The following is a 17508-nucleotide window of genomic DNA, read 5'->3' as shown; positions in this document are numbered from 1 at the left end:
GATATGACGCAGTCAGGATCGCTGGTGCATCGCTAGGTGGTCGCTAGTGAGCTGCCACACAGGCAGATCTCACCAGCGACATCGCTGGGGACGGGGATCGCTACTTACCTGTCAGACGCGGCGATCCTGCGTCCTCCCGCCCGGCTCCACGCGTCACAGCAGGAAGCGCCGCAGGAAGTGGCTGACGAGAAATGATCCAGGAGCTTCTCGCGCGATCAGCGATAACCAGCGGGGGGAGCCTGTCGGAGGTAAGTATCACATGCAGCGATATCGCTAGCAATATCGCTGCAACGTCACAAAATCGGTGACTTTACAGCGATATTGCTAGCGATATCGCAGTGTGTAACGGGGGCTTAACACATACCAAAAGGAGTGAGGGCCATGGTCAACATTTAGGAGATCATGTAAAGAATTAAAGGCTCATGTGTCCAAATTCATTCAATGTCTGCCTGCCCAGCCTGACTGACTGACCGCTGGAGCTTGTACTGAGCAGTATGACATGTCAGCAGCAGAAGGGAGGAGGGACACTGAAGAGATGTCAATCAGGCTAAATGGGCACAAGATGAAATTCACACTTTCAATAAGAATTATACAGCCGTTCTGACATGGATTTTCAAAATAAGTACACTAGTGTCATCAGTTCTAAGATGATCTATTTAATAATGTATGCCATTTGAATTGAGAAATCTGGTGACAGATCCACTTAAGCATCGTACATGTTTGGAGTCAGTGCTTAGTAAACAGAAGATCTAGATAAAAAAAAAAAAAAAACGCATTGGGAATTATGATTACCCCCAATATGTAAAGAATATCCAAAACTCACAGCTAACTTTTCCTTTAACATCATTGAAAAAAAAGGGAGGATCTTCAGGCAAATCTTCCTAAGTAGTAAAATGAACGTAATAAGCCCAGTTAAAACAAATCACTATAGTACAGGAAATTTATACCACATACAAGACCTTTGATTGCTATCAAATTAACTTCCCTTCTTCTGAGGAGTGCTCTGAAGCTTCACCCCACATGCTCCTGCTGTGCCAGACACTTCTAGTTATACTGGTAATTACAGATGAGCGACTTTGCCTTTTTTCGGGTCGAGTCGAGTTTCATGAAACCCGACTTTCTCAAAAGTCGGGTCGAACGCAATCGGCCGATTATCATGAAAAGTCGAAGGCCGACTGGAACACGAAACTCAATGCAAGTCAATGGGGAAGAAAAGTCGGCAGAGAGTGGAGGACAGGAAACACACCTACAGTGCCCATTTTAATGCGAAAAACATCAATTCTTATTACTTAAGCACGTCAACCTTATTTTACTGTATAAAAATAGTTAGGCATTGAAAACTGGGGGCTATTTGGCTAAAGTTGTGGGGGGGGGGTAGGGCTGGCTCCAGATTTTCGTGGGCCCTGGGCCAAAGAGTGTCACTGGGCTCCGTTAACACATGCCACAATTTAAGATCCTCTGATACGGCAGAGAAATAGCGGTATAGTACAATGAAAAATACTTCACTTCTTACATCTCATGACTGATATCCATTTTAAATTCTCCAATAGCTCCAAAAACGGACAGTATATTACTCCATACAGTATTATGGCCACCGCATAGTGCACTATACAGAGTAATGAGGCCCATATATTTCTCCATACAGAATCATTGGTCCCATATAATGTCTGAAACAGTATATGATGAGCTCCACATAATGCTACAGTATATGTTGGTCCCCACTGTGTTATGGGCCCAAATAATGCTCCATATATAATGGGCCCTATTTTTAATGCTCCAGTGCATAATGGGCCCTGTATATGCTGCTCCAGTGTCTGATGTCCACCTTTGGAATGCTCCAGTGTATGGTGGACCTCATATCATTCTCCAGAGTATAGTGCTCCTCAAAAATAGCTCTCCCAACATTGAAAACAATTAAATAAGTCTCCTCGCTAGGGAATCCCTGTACTAGTCTGGACTCCTCGTCGTCCCCATCTTCCATCTCACTGCACTTGGACTGTTTAGGCAGAGGGCGTACAGATGTGATGTCATCGCACTCTCTGACCAGAATGTCACTGTCAGGAAACCCGGAAGACGTCACGGCGGTGGAGCAGGGAGAGGTAAGTATTTCAACTTTGCAAGTGCTGTGATCCTGAGCAAGCAGGGGGGGCCCACTCGTTGGCGACGGCACTGGCACAGGGCCCCTCATAGTATGCCGGTATGTCTGACGGCGGGTGTGCACCCCTACCGCCAGAGACACTTGATTCTACTATGAGGGACCTTGTGCCAGTGCCGTTGCCAAACAGTGTGCCCACCCACCTGTCCAGGGCAACGGCACTCGCACGGGTGCGTGCACCAGGTGGTGACCCTGGCCCTGTGGGGGGAGGCAGCCCAGTTAAGGAGGTGGAAAAATTGGCATATGTTGATGTTGGACATTCAGCAGCTGCAAATGGAGTAATTGGAGAAGTCCGTGGAAGAGGAGGACAAAAGCAAGTCATTTTTCTGGCAACCTACGTGTCAGCAGGGGAGGGTGGGACAAAATCAAAAGGGGAATGACCGGTGAGGGAGAACATCGATATGGGAGGAGAAGTAGTTTGTTACCATAGTTGACAACTGCTGTCTCCTGTCACTTTCGATCGATGCAGTTTACCAGTCGTGTGAGTGGTACTTGAAAAATCAGTCCACAACATGGTCATGAAACCCCTGTGTTCAACGCCACTTCGGCTGTGTGCACCAAGAACACCTCTTTCATGTTGCCCCCTATGGCTTGTTGGAAAAACATCACTGCCGCTGTGTGCTGGGAATGCCACAAACAAACGGTTTACCAGAGTTGCTTATTTGTTAGTCAATATTAGCTCTAGGTTCTACTGTGGCATGATATTTTGGAATTTGCCTTTATAGCGTGTATCCAGGATGCTGGCCAACCAGTAGTCGTCATCGTTCATTTTGGCAATGCGGGGGTCGCTTTTTAGGATCTGCAAGGCAAAATCAGACATGTGGGCCAATGTTCCAGGTGTCAATGATGCACTGCGAGTGCTGGGTGGAGGAGCACTTTCTGGCAAATCCACATCCCTCCAGTCACACACAAACCCTGTACCTGACCTTGCCACGCCAACATTTTTTCTTGCCCCCTGAGAAGCATCCTCTTCCTCCACCTCGTCCACGAGACTTCCCTGACCAGACAATGGCTGACTGTCATCAAGGCTTCCCTACTCCTCTTCCTCCTCAGCTGCCGACGCCTGCTCCTTAATGTGCGTCAAAGTTTGCATGAGCAGACGCATAAGTGGGATGCTCTTGCTTATGATGGCGTCGTCTGCGCTTACCAGCCGTGTGCATTCCTCAAAACACTGAAGGACTTTACAGAGGTCTTTCAGCTTCGACCACTGCACACCAGACAACTCCATGTCTGCCTGCAAACTGCCTGCCCGTGTTACAGCCTGCCTCTGTTCGCACAGCCTCTGAACCATGTGCAGGGTGGAGTTCCACCTTGTCGCAACGTCGATAATTAGGCGGTGCTTGGCAAGGTGGAGCAATCGCTGCAGCTTCTGCATACGACTGGAGTGCACGGGCGACCGGCGGATGTGCGAGCACAGTCTTCGCACCTTATGGAGCAGATGTGTTAACTCCAGATAATTATTGAAGAAGCACTGCACCACCAGGTTCAAGGTGTGAGCAAGGCAAGGTATGTGTCTGAGTTTTGAAAGGGCTATGGCTGCCACAAAATTCCGGCCGTTATCACTAACTACCTTGCCTGCCTCAAGATGTAGACTGCCCAGCCATGACTCAGTTTGTCACTGCAAGTAGTCGGCCAGTACCTCCACGGTGTGTCTGCTGTCTCCCAAACACATCATCTTCAACACAGCCTGCTGAGGCTTACCACTAGCTGTTCGATAGTGGGACACCTCGTGTGCAACACTGGCAGCTGCGGATGGAGTGCTCGTGCGACTGCGCTTTGTGGACGAGCTTTCGCTTCTGGAGGAGGAGGAAGAGAAGGGTCGAACGCCTACAGACAACTGTTTACTATACCGTGGGCTAGGCAGCACTGTCCCACTGCCGCTGTCCCATGTGGACCCTGCATCCAACACATTAACTCAGTGCACAGTGATGGACACGTAATGGCCCTGGCCATGCCTACTGGACTATGCATCTGTTGTGAGGTGCACCTTTCCACTCACTGATTGCTTGAGTGCATGGACAATGCGTTCTTTCACATGCACGTGGAAGGCTGGGATGGCTTTTCGCGAAAAGAAGTGCCGACTGGGTAGGTCATAGCATTGTACTGCGTAGGCCATGAGCTCGCGGAAAGCTTTGCTTACAACGAACTGGTAGGGCATCATCTCTAACGAGATTAGTTTGGCAATGTGGGCGTTCAAAGCCAGTGTACGCGGATGAGAGGATGAGTACTTTCTTGTCCTACTCAGAGTCTCTGGTAGGGCGAGCTGGACTTGAGAGCTGCATATGGTGGAACTAGCGGTGGACATGGCGGACTGAGAAAGGGTTGGTGATGGTGGTGTTGGTGGTGTTGCTGATGGCCTAGATTCAGTCTTTCGTAGCAAATGAGGCTCCACAGACTTTATTTGCATATTCGTATTTCCCAGGGAGCAATGCACCTAGGATTTCACTGATTGAGCGCCTTTGCCGGCTGCCGCAGTGTTTTCTTTGACTGGTCTCCCTGAGGTCAGTGATTGTTTCGTAGCAATAACAGTGATTCCATGACTGCTTTGCCCTTGCGAAGACACCTCGACATTTGCTGCTGGTGGTGTGCTAACCGGTGGGCTTACAGTGGGGGAAGCGATGTAGCGTTGCTGACTACCTTCATTCGGAGCAGCTGCACATGTGGTACGTGAGGTTTGGTAGTCCATCCACGCTTGCAAGTGCATGGTGGTTAAATGTCTGAGCATGCAACTGGTATTCAAATTTCTCCAATTTTTCCCTTGGCTAAAGGTCTTTGCGCACGTTTTACAGATAACCTTTGCCTGATCATTAGGATTTTGTTCAAATAAGTGCCACACTGCACTCTTCCTACTATGGAAGACATTTTGAGACTTTGCACGCTGTGCTAATTTGACCGTCTGGCCAAGCTGTCGTGCAACTCTTTTGGTTTTTGTAACACATTTTTGGACTGCTACGGTCCTGCCAGATAACAGCTGTTGCGATGTCGTTGCCTGCTGCGGATCCTCCTCCTCCTCTTCTGAGCTATTGGCAGCGGCACCCTCTTCCCCCAATGGATGCCAATCTGGGTCAACAACTGGGTCATCCATCACCTCCTCTTCAATTTCATGTGCATCTTCCTCTGTGTCACCGTGTAAGGTGGTATAGTATGCGGGAAGGGGCACCTGAGTTTCATCAGGGTCTGATTCTGCCTCAGTACACTGCGAGGACAATGTAGTGCTCTGAGTGAATGTACCAGCAGAAAAATCTAGCAGTGGCTGTGCATCAGTGCACTCCATGTCAGATTCATCTTGGACTGGGGAATTCACAATTTGACTTGCTAACCCAGGCATGGTATGTGAAAAGAGCTCCATGGAGTAATCAGTAGTGTGGCCTGCCACATCCTTCATTTTTGGTAGGGGTGAAGGACACAAGGAAAGGTGTTGTTCCTGACCAGGAGCCTCCAATGACGACTCAGTGCTTTTATTTTTTTGAAACTTCAGAAGAGGAGGCGAGAGAGCTGGAGGCTGTGTCAGCAATGTAAGCCAAAACTTGTTCCTGAAGCTCCGGCTTTAAAAGTGGTTTACCTACTCCCAGAAAAGAGGGCCTTCGAGGCCTTGTGGAGCCAGACGATGACGCAGGCTCAACACCTCCTGCCTTAGGTGCTATTGTGCTTTTGCAACTACCAACAGATGCAACACCACCACCATTGCGACCAGCTGGCAACACTCGCCCACTTCCATGGCGTCTTCCACCATACTTGCTCATTTTTGTGAAAATGTACCCCAAATACCACCAGCTATATGGTACTGTAAAACAAGGTAGAAGGTGTATCTACTATTGGTGAAAATTTGAATTTCACTATTGATTTTAGGACACTGAACTATTGTCTCAGGCCCAGTAGAGATTACCCCTCAATGTAACAGGCTGAAATTGGATGGTGAATGACAAGGTGGAGGGTGTCTATAGGATTGGTGAGAATTTGAATCTCACTATAGATTTGAGGATGCAGAACTATTGTCTCTGGCCCAGGAGAGATTACACCTCAATTTAACAGGCTGAAATTGGATGGTGTATGACAAGGTGGAGGGTGTATATAGGATTGGTGAGATTTTGGATCTCACTAGAGATTTGAGGACGCGGACAATGATGCAGCCTAATAAGCAGGACTGCTGCACAGTGCACACACAAAAGGGTGGAAAAATGAACGTTTGGTAACTGTGCAGAAAAGTATTTTTGCTTTTAAAAAAGCAGTTTGCACAGTAGTGTGCAAACAGCAATGCAGCTATCAGGGAGCCTTATAAGGCAGCCTAATAACCAACAGCACTGATGCACAAAAATAGAGCCTCCCCTGTCACTGCACACAAAGTGTTGTGTTGTAAGTGGAAATCTCTAACAGCAGAAGCAGTTTTTTGGTTCTTCTTCCATGCCTAACGCTCTCCCTACAGAATCAGCAGCAGCTCTCCCTATGCCAAGATCGGCATAAGTAAGATGGCGGTCGGCGTTCACGCCCTTTTATAGCCCCTGTGATGGCACACAAAGCCAGTCAATCACTTGCATGCCCTTCTCAAAGATGGTGGTGACCGATGCCTATGTCATCGCGTTGCCCACAGTGTGCGTCTTCCATCATTGGCTGAAAAAGAGCGCTGGAAGCATCTTTTGAAACGTGACTTTGGCGCTCTGGTCGCCGACCTCCTGGCCGACCTCATGCTATGGTCGGGTTTTGTTTCATGAAACCTGACTTCAGCGAAAGACGGCGACTTTTGAATATGACCGACCTGTTTCACTCAACTCTACTGGTAATACTAAGGCGGGCTTTGCTGCAGATTCACCGGATACTTGAGCCCACACAGAGCGAACACTGATCGCTCCTGCCGACAATTCTGTGGCTTCCACTGACGTCACGTAGAGAGAGCAGCAGTTTCTCTCCCGCTGTGCTCTTTTAACAGAGCATCAGTGCTGACATCATGCTGATTGACTGCATAACTGTTGGCTGTCAATCAGTATGACATCAGTAGTTACACCCCATCGACAGAGCGGACTGGAATAAGAAGAGCTTCTCTGTTGACGCAGAGCCACAAAAATCACCGTCAGGATAGAACAGGCATGTAGCTGTCTCTATTTGCATCCATATGCCTGTTTGCTTTTTAGCTCTTAGTAAAAAAAAAAAAAAAAATAAAAAAAAAAATAATAATTTAGTCCTGGATAACACCCCTATAATGCCTCATTCAAACAGCATACTGATTGACAGCTGGCTTCACACGGCCTAACTGCAGAGAGCCAGCTGTCAATCAGCATGCATGACGTCGGCCGACACTCCCCATCAACAGAAGAGCTGCTCTGCTAACGTGTAGCAGCTGAATCGCCGGCAGGAGCGGTCAGGGACTGCTCTGAGTCCTAAAGAACAGGCAAGAAGTAGCCTAGTTTAACAACCTGGCTTTTTTTTTTTTTTTTTTTTATTGGTTTTCTTTTTTTTTTACCATGGGCTTAAAAACTAAGTCATTGACACCTCCTTTAACAACTTGATATTAAATCCCTTTCAGAAAACAGAACAGAGTAACAAACCTTACTGACAGAACAAGCTCACTGACAGACCCACGGGGGCTTAATTCAGCAGCTAGCAATGTACAGTAAAGCAAAGAAGGCGGAAGTCAAACAATTAAAAACACTTCATGAAACCCTATTGCAATTATTTTTTTTTTTTTTGCTTAAAATACACCCATTTACATAAACATTCGTGATGCGCGCGCATCGGGTGCTCAGGTACGCATGGAGTATCACTGTTGCACAAGCGCCATATTAGAAAGCCTAAAAAACATGCAGGGCTTGCCTGCCATACACGGGCAATCCCGCATGTTTATTGGCCGGGGCGGGAACTCGAGCATGGCGCTTGAGCAACCCTGATACTCGATGCGTACCCGAGCACCCCGATGCTCACTCGATCGGTGAGCATGCTCACTCGTCACTACTGAACAATCATTCAGAAGGGGTCCATGGGCTTTAAATATTAACCCTTAATAGGGATAATGGCTTATCATGAAATGGTTAACAATGGGCACCGATGGAAACATTCTCCGCACAGCGCTGAATAATAGGCTCGTCTTCCTTTAAAGCAAGATGAATGCATAAACAAGCCGCTGCTCAATACTAAGGAATCTACGCACGGCACGGAGAGCACAATGACGACACCACTATAAGTGATACGCACAGAAAGCAGCGCTGATTACTTGGAATGATTTATTCTACACTTGAGTGGAAGTGTTAATCCTATAGTCCGAGCGCCTCCCATGTGAGAAAATAGTTCGGGGTTGTTTTCCACGATTCAATACTTCTGAGTGATCGGTTATTGAAACGTGTATATTTCTCCTTTCCAAAATCTTTTTAGCACGTAGGTTCGGAGGGTATTAACACTGTATATTAAAACACAGATGCGAAATAACTTATTATTCCTGGAGCAAACAACGAATTTAAAGCTTCAAGAGCAGAAACCCCCTAAGTGTATGTGAAAACAATTAATATTAATAGAGCGCATTAATAATTTACATCTCGCCAAGAGCTGGAGGAAAAAAGAGCAACTAAAGCGGAATTAATTAAATATTAGCCATTTAGATGTAACGCTATATGCAAAACACAATGCAATCCTGTGGAGGCACACAGCTAAAATGATGCATGTTATTAATTTATGCAAAGTCAACAGGCACAAGTTTCAGCCGCCCAGGTGATCATTACTCCCCCCCCGGCGCTCAGCTTTTGGCACCCGCCTGCAGGGAGATCCATGAAGTGGCGTGTAGCTATAGTGTGCAAAGACTCAATTAGGATTCAGCTGTCATTGTCAGCACGTAAGGATGTCATGCTTTCGCCTGGAGGATTTGCTGATGGGAAACGCTCAAGCAGCAGGATTCACTGTACGTGGGCGGAAAGAGGGAACTAGCACCGAGTCCTCTACAACAGATAAACGCTGACGTACTGCAGCGCCGCGAGCGCCTAGTGTTTATTTATAACAGATGGTCGGCCAGCGAGGATCTGTTCCGTAACAACTTTGTTAAGAGAGATTATGACACATGCTATTAGGGGCATTTAACGAGAGGAGAGCTGCTCCAAAATAAAAACAAGACCGTAGGTGCAAAAATGGCATGCTACTTAACATGAGAAACCTATGCCTACACTTAAAAGGAAATCAGTCAACAGGTTTCACAACACAAACTGCACACAGTGTTAAATAGATCTTTTAGACTTGGTGAGGCTGGTGTACTTACTGTAAACATCCAAGTCAGAATGGCTGTATAATCGGTTTTGAGACTTCAAACTCAATCTAAACCCAACTAGCCTAACTGACAGCTCCTCATTGGCCCTCCTCCCTGCTACTTCTGCTGAGGTCTCACTCTGCTCCATACAAGCTGTATGCAGCAGTCAGTCAGGCTGGAAAAGCGGTGAATGAGTACTCTTGAGCTTTCACATGATTTAGCTAGGTTCAAAGAGAACCCTTAACCAATGAATTGCAGTCCAATCTGAAGGCACCACATTAAAGAGAAGGTAAAGCTGAGCAGATTGATATATAGCTTTTTTTCCAGAAAATAATTAATACACCTGTGTTTTACTAATTTAACCTCTGCTCTTTCCGGTGTTTTCGGTCCAGTGGGCGGTCGTATCAGTGACTGACAGTTTTCTTTGCATAAGTGTACATACAGAGGTTCCTGTCAATCACTGATAGAGCCGCCGCCCCTCCCCCCAGACCAAAAGTCCCAGAACGATCAGGCTTAGGCCATGAGCACACTGAGTATTTGGGGAGTTTTTTACCCCAGTATTTGTAAGCCCAAACCATTAGTTGAACAGTCAGAGGAAAAGCATAATAGAAACTTCTGCATTTTTCACCCACTCCTGGTTTTAGCTTACAAATACTGGGGTAAAAAAAAATCACCAAATAAAGGATGTGGCAAGTGTTTTGAAAGCCTCAAGTATTGGTCTTGAAAATACATCTCAGGGTGAGGATTACTTGCTTACATATTTGTCCACAAGGCTCCTATGGTACGGAAACCATGATGGAAATTTCTAATGATTAGACTATACATGAACAAGAGTATGCAAACATCAATTTGTCCCTTGTGTCTTTCCAATCCCGAATATTAGTGTCTACACTCCTGTCCTCAAAAACTCATCACAGAACGTCACACTTTAATGATTTCCTTAGAGCTGCACTGTTGATTCCGGTCCGTGCATCAGGAATTTAAAGTTGTTGTTTATTCTTTGCGGGACATTCTAAAATCATTGGGGATAGTTGAGGACTGGAGTAGGAAAAACACTGTCCATGAACTGCACTAACGAGCTGGACATGAAAGGGCCTTTGTTTCCTAAATGAGCAGCTGGATACAAAACATAGAAAATTACTAATATAATGGTATTAGAAGATCTGTGCTACCGGATTGACACTATATAAATCAATGTTTAGTCCAATCTTTACCATGTACTATATGGCGGCTGATGATGGTGCATGCATGGACTTCTGAACGGCAAGACCCATCGAATGGCCTCGATTTAATACTACTACGTACGGCAAATGAAACTATCGTACCGTGTGCTCTATTATTCCATGGAGGCAGTTAAAATAACTCTTTAGTCACATCTCCCCTTCATCAGGGGCCATGTTAACCCACACAATGCACGATGAAGATTGGACAAAGATATTCTAATAAAATATTAATGGAACTTAAGGCACATTTGGGGAAATTAAGAAAAAGTGACCAACTTCTTTGAAGGGAATCTGACAATTGCATGATGTAAGGGCAGAGACCCTGATTCCAGATTTGTGTCACAGTTTACTGGGTGCAGCAGTTGTGATTGAATCCCTGTTTTCTGCTGCAGATCCAGCAGAGCTCTGAATGCTGAGCTGCGTATAACCCCGCCCACACCGCTGATTGGCTGTGTACACTGTGCATAAGTAGAAAGCTGCCTATCAGTGGTGGGGGCGTGGCTGAACTAGGAGGCACGAGACACCTAGTTCTCTAATGCTAATCTCCCGATTTTACTAAAACTACAAAACACAGCCTAGCAACTGACACATCGCTAGAATCAGTGTCTCCACCTTTACATCATGCTGATCTCAATACATAGCAATAATCTGGAGACAGATTCCCTTTAACATTTTTACCTATACTGTATATACAAATCTGGCAAAAATTAAGAGACCACTGCACAGTTTAATAAAAAAAAAAAAAATCAGCTTGTCTACATGTCTGACTTCCATTCCAGTGTCAGTTGAATTCCAACCAGAGTATACCTCATTCTACTTAATGTGCTTCTGATTGGGTGATCACCTGAACCAAATCTTATTTAACGAAGGTAAGTATAAAAAACCCTGCTGTGGTGTTCACAATCCTCTTGCAATAGGACAAGCTGGATGGCAAAACAAGTGCTAGTAATATCCCAAAACTAATAGGAATGAAAAAATAACTTTTAACCATGCCAAAGGAGTTGAAAAGAAAAGTCTTGAGTGAGAAAAAGAAGGGCTCAATTCTGGCTTTACTAGCAGAGGGATACAGTGAGTGTCATGTTGCCTCCATTATTAAAATTTCTAAGAGGGCAGTCCATTACAACAAGGTCCAGCAGCAGATATTGAGGACAACAAAGCTACAGATCTGCAGAGGGCGAAAACGACTCTACACTGACCGGGATGATCGACATCTTATTCGAATGTCACTCAGCAACCGCAGGATGACATCAAGTGACCTACAAAAGGAATGGCAAATGGCAGCTGGGGTGAAGTGCAGGATAAGAATACTTCATAACAGGCTCCTAGAGGCAGGGCTCAAGTCATGTCAAGCTAGAAAAAAGCCTTTCATCTATGAGAAGCAAAGGAGAGCCAGGCTGAAGTTTGCCAAAGACCATACGGATTGGACCACAGAGGACTGGAGTAAGGTAATCTTCTCTGATTTTCAGCTTTGCCCAACACCTGGTCATGTAATGATTAGACGGAGAGCTGGAGAGGCGTACAAGCCCACAGGGTCTTGCACCCACTGTAAAATTTGGTGGAGGATCGGTGATCTGGGGATGATTCAGCAAGGCTGGAATTGGGCAGGTTAATCTTTGTGAAGGACGTATGAATCAAGCCGCATACAAGGTTATCCTGGAAAAACAGTTGATTCCTTCTGCTCAGGCAATGTTCCCCAACTCTGAGGACTGTTTTTTAAAGCAGGACAATGCGCCATGCCACACAGCTAGGTCAATGTGTGGATGAAGGACCACCACATCAAATCTCTGTCATGGCCAATCTCCAGACTTCAACCCCATTGAAAACCTCTGGAATGTAATCAAGAGGAAGATGGATAGTCACAAGCCATCAAACAAAGAAGAACTGCTTACATTTTTGAGCCAGAAGCAGTATGAAAGACTGGTGGCAAGCATGCCAAGACGCAGGAAAGCTGATTAAAAATCATGGTTATTCCACAAAATATTGATTTCTGAACTCTTCCTGAGATAAAACATTAGTATTGTTGTTTCTAAATGATTATGGACTTGTTTTCTTAGCATTATTTGAGGTCTGCAAGCACTGCATTTTTTACTTCTTTTGACCATTTCTCATTTTCTGAAAATAAATACAAAATTTAGTGCTTGGAAATTCGGAGACATGTTGTCAGTAGTTGATAGTATAAAAGAACAAATTTCATTTTACTCGAAACTATACTGAACATTTGGCAGTGGTGTCTTAATTTGTGCCAGAGCTGTATATTCTGACCAATGCAGGCCCATATTCCTTGTAATGCCTCTGATCATAGTAAAGAGAAGTTTCTCTGCAGCAATGGAGTTAGGTATGCAATGTTATGCTATGCAGACTCTGTGGCGCAGTGCCTGGCCTTTATGCTTGATATGGTGTCCTCTACCTAAAGGTACTAGTGATCATGGGGTTTCTAGGGATCACATCACTTAAAGTGGCCATGAGACAACTTTGGGGTAAACGACTCCCCAAACTTCACTTTAGTCGTTGCCATTTTTTTCCGGGAATACTTATTTTAATGTAATTATAAATACAAACCGCTTTACCCAACCTGTCCAATCCTGAAGGGATCTTGATAATGTTGGCGATGACATGATTATCACTAGGGACCTAGGTTTTTCAATTTGTATTTTTTTTTATTTTTTCTGGAACTCATCAATGCCAGGGCATCACCAATGGTCAATGCCTAAGTCAAAATTAAAAAATATGATCAATTAATCATTAATATGTTCCCTGGGTGAAAAAAAAAACCCTCAAAACATTAAAATATGTCCATTACGCTACCAAATGGGAAATCTGAGCAACCAGAGCCCGATTTCATATGTAATGTGAAATGCTTCTGATCTGATTAACATATGCTGGAACCTGTGGTATATTTACCAGGCAAAATCTTCATATTAGGATAATAAATATTAATACAATTGAGAAATAGTACTAAAAGGAAGTGGCTGTATAGAGGGACAGTGTTTCTCCACGACCCTGGACGAAGTGCACGATGTAATAGTGTGGGGTCCATGCAGCACACATGTATGGGGACACACTCGCATGATAATTTATTCCATACTTTAAATTGTGCTGCAAAACAGAACATAGGTAGCCAAAGCCAAATCTCATAAAAAGCTCCACACTAAATACCTACCACATGTAACGCGAGTCCCCCGTGTCATTAATCATACAACACCAAGAGGCATTGAGAAAGAAAAATGGGAAAGCTTGTATTAATTGAAATGCGGTGGTTAGAGCCGAGGCTTTATTAATAGATTTACAATTACGTATATTCCGCCTTTTCAGATATTTTTTACCTCCAAGAAAGTTTGCGCCATGATGTAGAGATTGATCACAAAGTACAGTGACACTAATTTCATATTGAAGGCAGGATCTGTCAACAGCAAACTCCCCTGCAGACGCGAGGGTCCACCTTACATCAGTGGACATACGCAACTAATCCATGTGAAACATTCAGTCACTTTGTAAAAACATTTACTTATCTTCAAAGGGATCTTTAGTTACAGCATGGGCGCACAATATTTTTTGGTCCAAAGACCACGTTGCCATACTGAACGAATCCTAAATTACGCAAATTTTGAAAGGGGGTAGTTACATGAATAAATCACCAGAACCATCAATACATTAATACTTCACCCTAACCAAATTTAGAAGGATTTGGCGAGTTTCTGCTCACCCCAAAAACAAAAAAAAAATCAGTGCGAACACACGCTAACTTAAACCAAGATTTTTGGAGTAGAAGCTAAGCAAATCCTCTTCATAATCTCAAATCTCTATGTTTTGACACTTTAAATTTTAACATGGCCATGAAACCTGCTGTGGATTGCTACATGTGAACAAGGTCAGAACCACTTTTAGCACAAGTGCAACACCAGAACCACAGTACACAAATACAGCATGAGAACCACCATCATTACATTAATGCAGCACCAGAACTACCATCAGTACATGAACGCAGAGAAAGAATCTCAATCAGTACATGAATGCAGAACCAGAAATACAGACAGTAAACACGAATGCAGCGCCAAAACCACCGTCAATATATGAATGCAGCAGAACAATCACCATCAGTACATGAATGCAGCAACAGAAACAGTCAGAACGTGAATGCACAGCCAGAAATTCCATCAGTACATGAATGCAGCAACAGAAACAGTCAGAACGAGAATGCAGAGCCAGAAATTCCATCAGTACATGAATGCAGCAACAGAAAGTCAGAACGTGAATGCAGAGCCAGAAATTCCAGCAGTACATGAATGCAGCACCCGACACTGTGCCCTTAAAAATACTCCCCCAAAACTGCCCCTCTGTATACACTGCTCAAAAAAATCAAGAGAACACAAATACTACATCCTAGATATCTCTGAATGAAATATTCCAGTTGCAAATTTTTATTCATTGCATAGTGGAATGTGTTCATAACAATAAAACATAATTATCAATGTAAATCAAGAAAGAATATCCCATGGAGGTCTGGATTTGGATTGATACTCAAAATCAAAGTGGAAAATCAAATTACAGGCTGATCCAACTTCACTGGTAATGCCTCATGACAAGGAAAAGATGCTCAGTAGTGTGTGTGGCCTCCACATACCTGTATGACCTCCCTACACTACCTGGGCATGCTCCTGATGAGGCGGCGGATGGTCTCCTGAGGGATCTACTCCCAGAGCTGGACTAAAGCATCCGCCAACTCCTGGACAGTCTGTGGTACAACGTGACGTTGGTGGATGGACATGATGTCCCAGATGTGCTCAATCGGATTCAGGTCTGGGGAACGGGAGGGCCAGTCCATAGCTTCAATGCCTTCATCTTGCAGGAACTCAAGACACACTCCAGCCACATGAGGTCTGGGATTGTCTTGCATTAGGAGGAACCCAGGGCCAACAGCACCAGCATATGGTCTCACCACAAGGGGTCTGAGGATCTCATCTCGGTATCTAATGGTTGTCAGGCTACCTCTGGCGAGCACAAGGAGGGCTGTGCGGCCCTCCAAAGAAATGCCACCCCACACCATTACTGACCCACTGCCAAACCGGTCATGCTGAAAAATGTTGCAGGCAGCAGATCACTCTCCACTGCTTCTCCAGACTCTGTCACATCTGTCACATGTGCTCAGTGTGAACCTGCTTTCATCTGTGAAGAGCACAGGGAGCCAGTGACGAATTTGCCAATCCTGGTGTTCTGTGGCAAATGCAAAGCGTCCTGCACGGCGTTGGGCTGTGAGCACAACCCTCATCTGTGGACGTCGGGCACTCAGTCCATCCTCATGGAGTCGGTTTGTGCAGACACATGTGCATTTGTGGCATGCTGGAGGTCATTTTGCAGGGCTCTGGCAGTGCTCCTCCTGTTCCTCCTTGCACAAAGATGGAGGTAGCAGTCCTGCTGCTGGGTTGTTGCCCTGCTACGGCCCCTTCCACGTCTCCTGGTGTACTGGCCTGTCTCCTGGTAGCGCCTCCAGCCTCTGGACACTACGCTGACAGACACAGCAAACCTTCTTGCCACAGCTCGCATTGATGTGCCATCCTGGATGAGCTGCACTACCTGAGCCACTTGTGTGGGTTGTAGAGTCCGTCCCATGCTACCACGAGTGTGAAAGCACAACCAACATTCAAAAGTGACCAAAACATCAGCCAGAAAGCATTGGTACTGAGATGTGGTCTGTGGTTCCCACCTGCAGAACCACTCCTTTATTGAGGGTGTCTTGATAATTGCCAATAATTTTCATCTGTTGTCTATTCCATTTGCACAACAGCATGTGAAATTGATTGTCAGTGTTGCTTCCTAAGTCAACAGTTTGATTTCACAATTTGATTTACTTGGAGTTCTATTCTGCTAAGTGTTCCCTTTATTTTTTTGAGCAGTGTATTTCCCTCATATCTCCAACACAACTCCTCTCCACAATGTCTTCCCACATAGTGCCCCTTTAAAAATTCCTCCACCCGACTACCCCTCGTTATACTATGCCCACTTTCACAATCCTCCCTACTAATTGCCCCATAATGAAAACATGTTAATTAAGTACCGTTTCATGCACTATGCTATTTACTGCAGGGTATTTAATCATTGTTTCTGTCTTTGTTTTTTTTCTATTCTGTGGCCAATGGGAACAGGCACTTATACGCTGCATGCATACCAATTTATGTACCATTTCATACTTTTGGGTTTTTTTACTGTGTGTAAAATCTAGTTATTCCCACATCTTTATACCCACTGCAAAACAAAAAAATGATTGTAATAAATTGAGGAATTCCTTGTATTTCTGTTTCCATATTTTCAAGGTTTAATGTTCCTTTAAGAAATAAAATGACTAAAGTGACCATGCTATTCAATACATGCACTTTTATTCTTGGGGTCTCAGTTCACTGAAACATTAGGAGGTGATACTAAGCCAACTCTATGGATAATATGCACAGACCTAATATGAGAATGACACTAACAAGCACACATCCACCACAGCGTCCCAGTGTCGTGCGTCTCGAAGGAGGCAGTTTTTGGAAACAAAAGCCACCGGGAGACATGGAAGAAGAAGGGGATTTCTGGCCGGTTATGGAAAAAAAAAGTAATGTTGGCTAGACGCAGCACAACACAATTCGTCCTTGAGTGCAGGAGAACTCAGAGACCTGTGCGTAATTATTGGCTGATATTACTAACCCGGACAGCCGAACAGAGGGAAAGCAAGTCATTCAATGTAATTATCTACAAATTATCAATACAGAAATTAACATTTCATTTCTAATTGCTAATAAATGAGGAATTGTTGTTTTGCACGAAAATGAACTTGGGAATATTGATGGAACCTTTGTGATTTTTCATGGGGATTCTGGCAGCTAAATAGGAAAGGGTTCCTTACAGTTAGAGCAGTCAGACGGTGGAATGCCGAC

At 44.8% G+C, this 17508-nt stretch overlaps 1 protein-coding gene across 1 annotated transcript in view; it reads right to left on the bottom strand.

The window, feature by feature from the left end:
• STK3 (serine/threonine kinase 3) overlaps nucleotides 1-17508 on the bottom strand; it is a 294407-nt gene that overhangs the window by 77904 nt on the left and 198995 nt on the right. The window lies entirely within an intron of this gene.

This window comes from Dendrobates tinctorius, unplaced genomic scaffold (genome assembly GCF_039654945.1).
Source record: "Dendrobates tinctorius isolate UK_male_01 unplaced genomic scaffold, ASM3965494v1 ptg000165l, whole genome shotgun sequence".
Classification (NCBI taxonomy): domain Eukaryota; kingdom Metazoa; phylum Chordata; class Amphibia; order Anura; family Dendrobatidae; genus Dendrobates; species Dendrobates tinctorius.
This window is presented reverse-complemented; position numbering and strand designations above follow the sequence as displayed.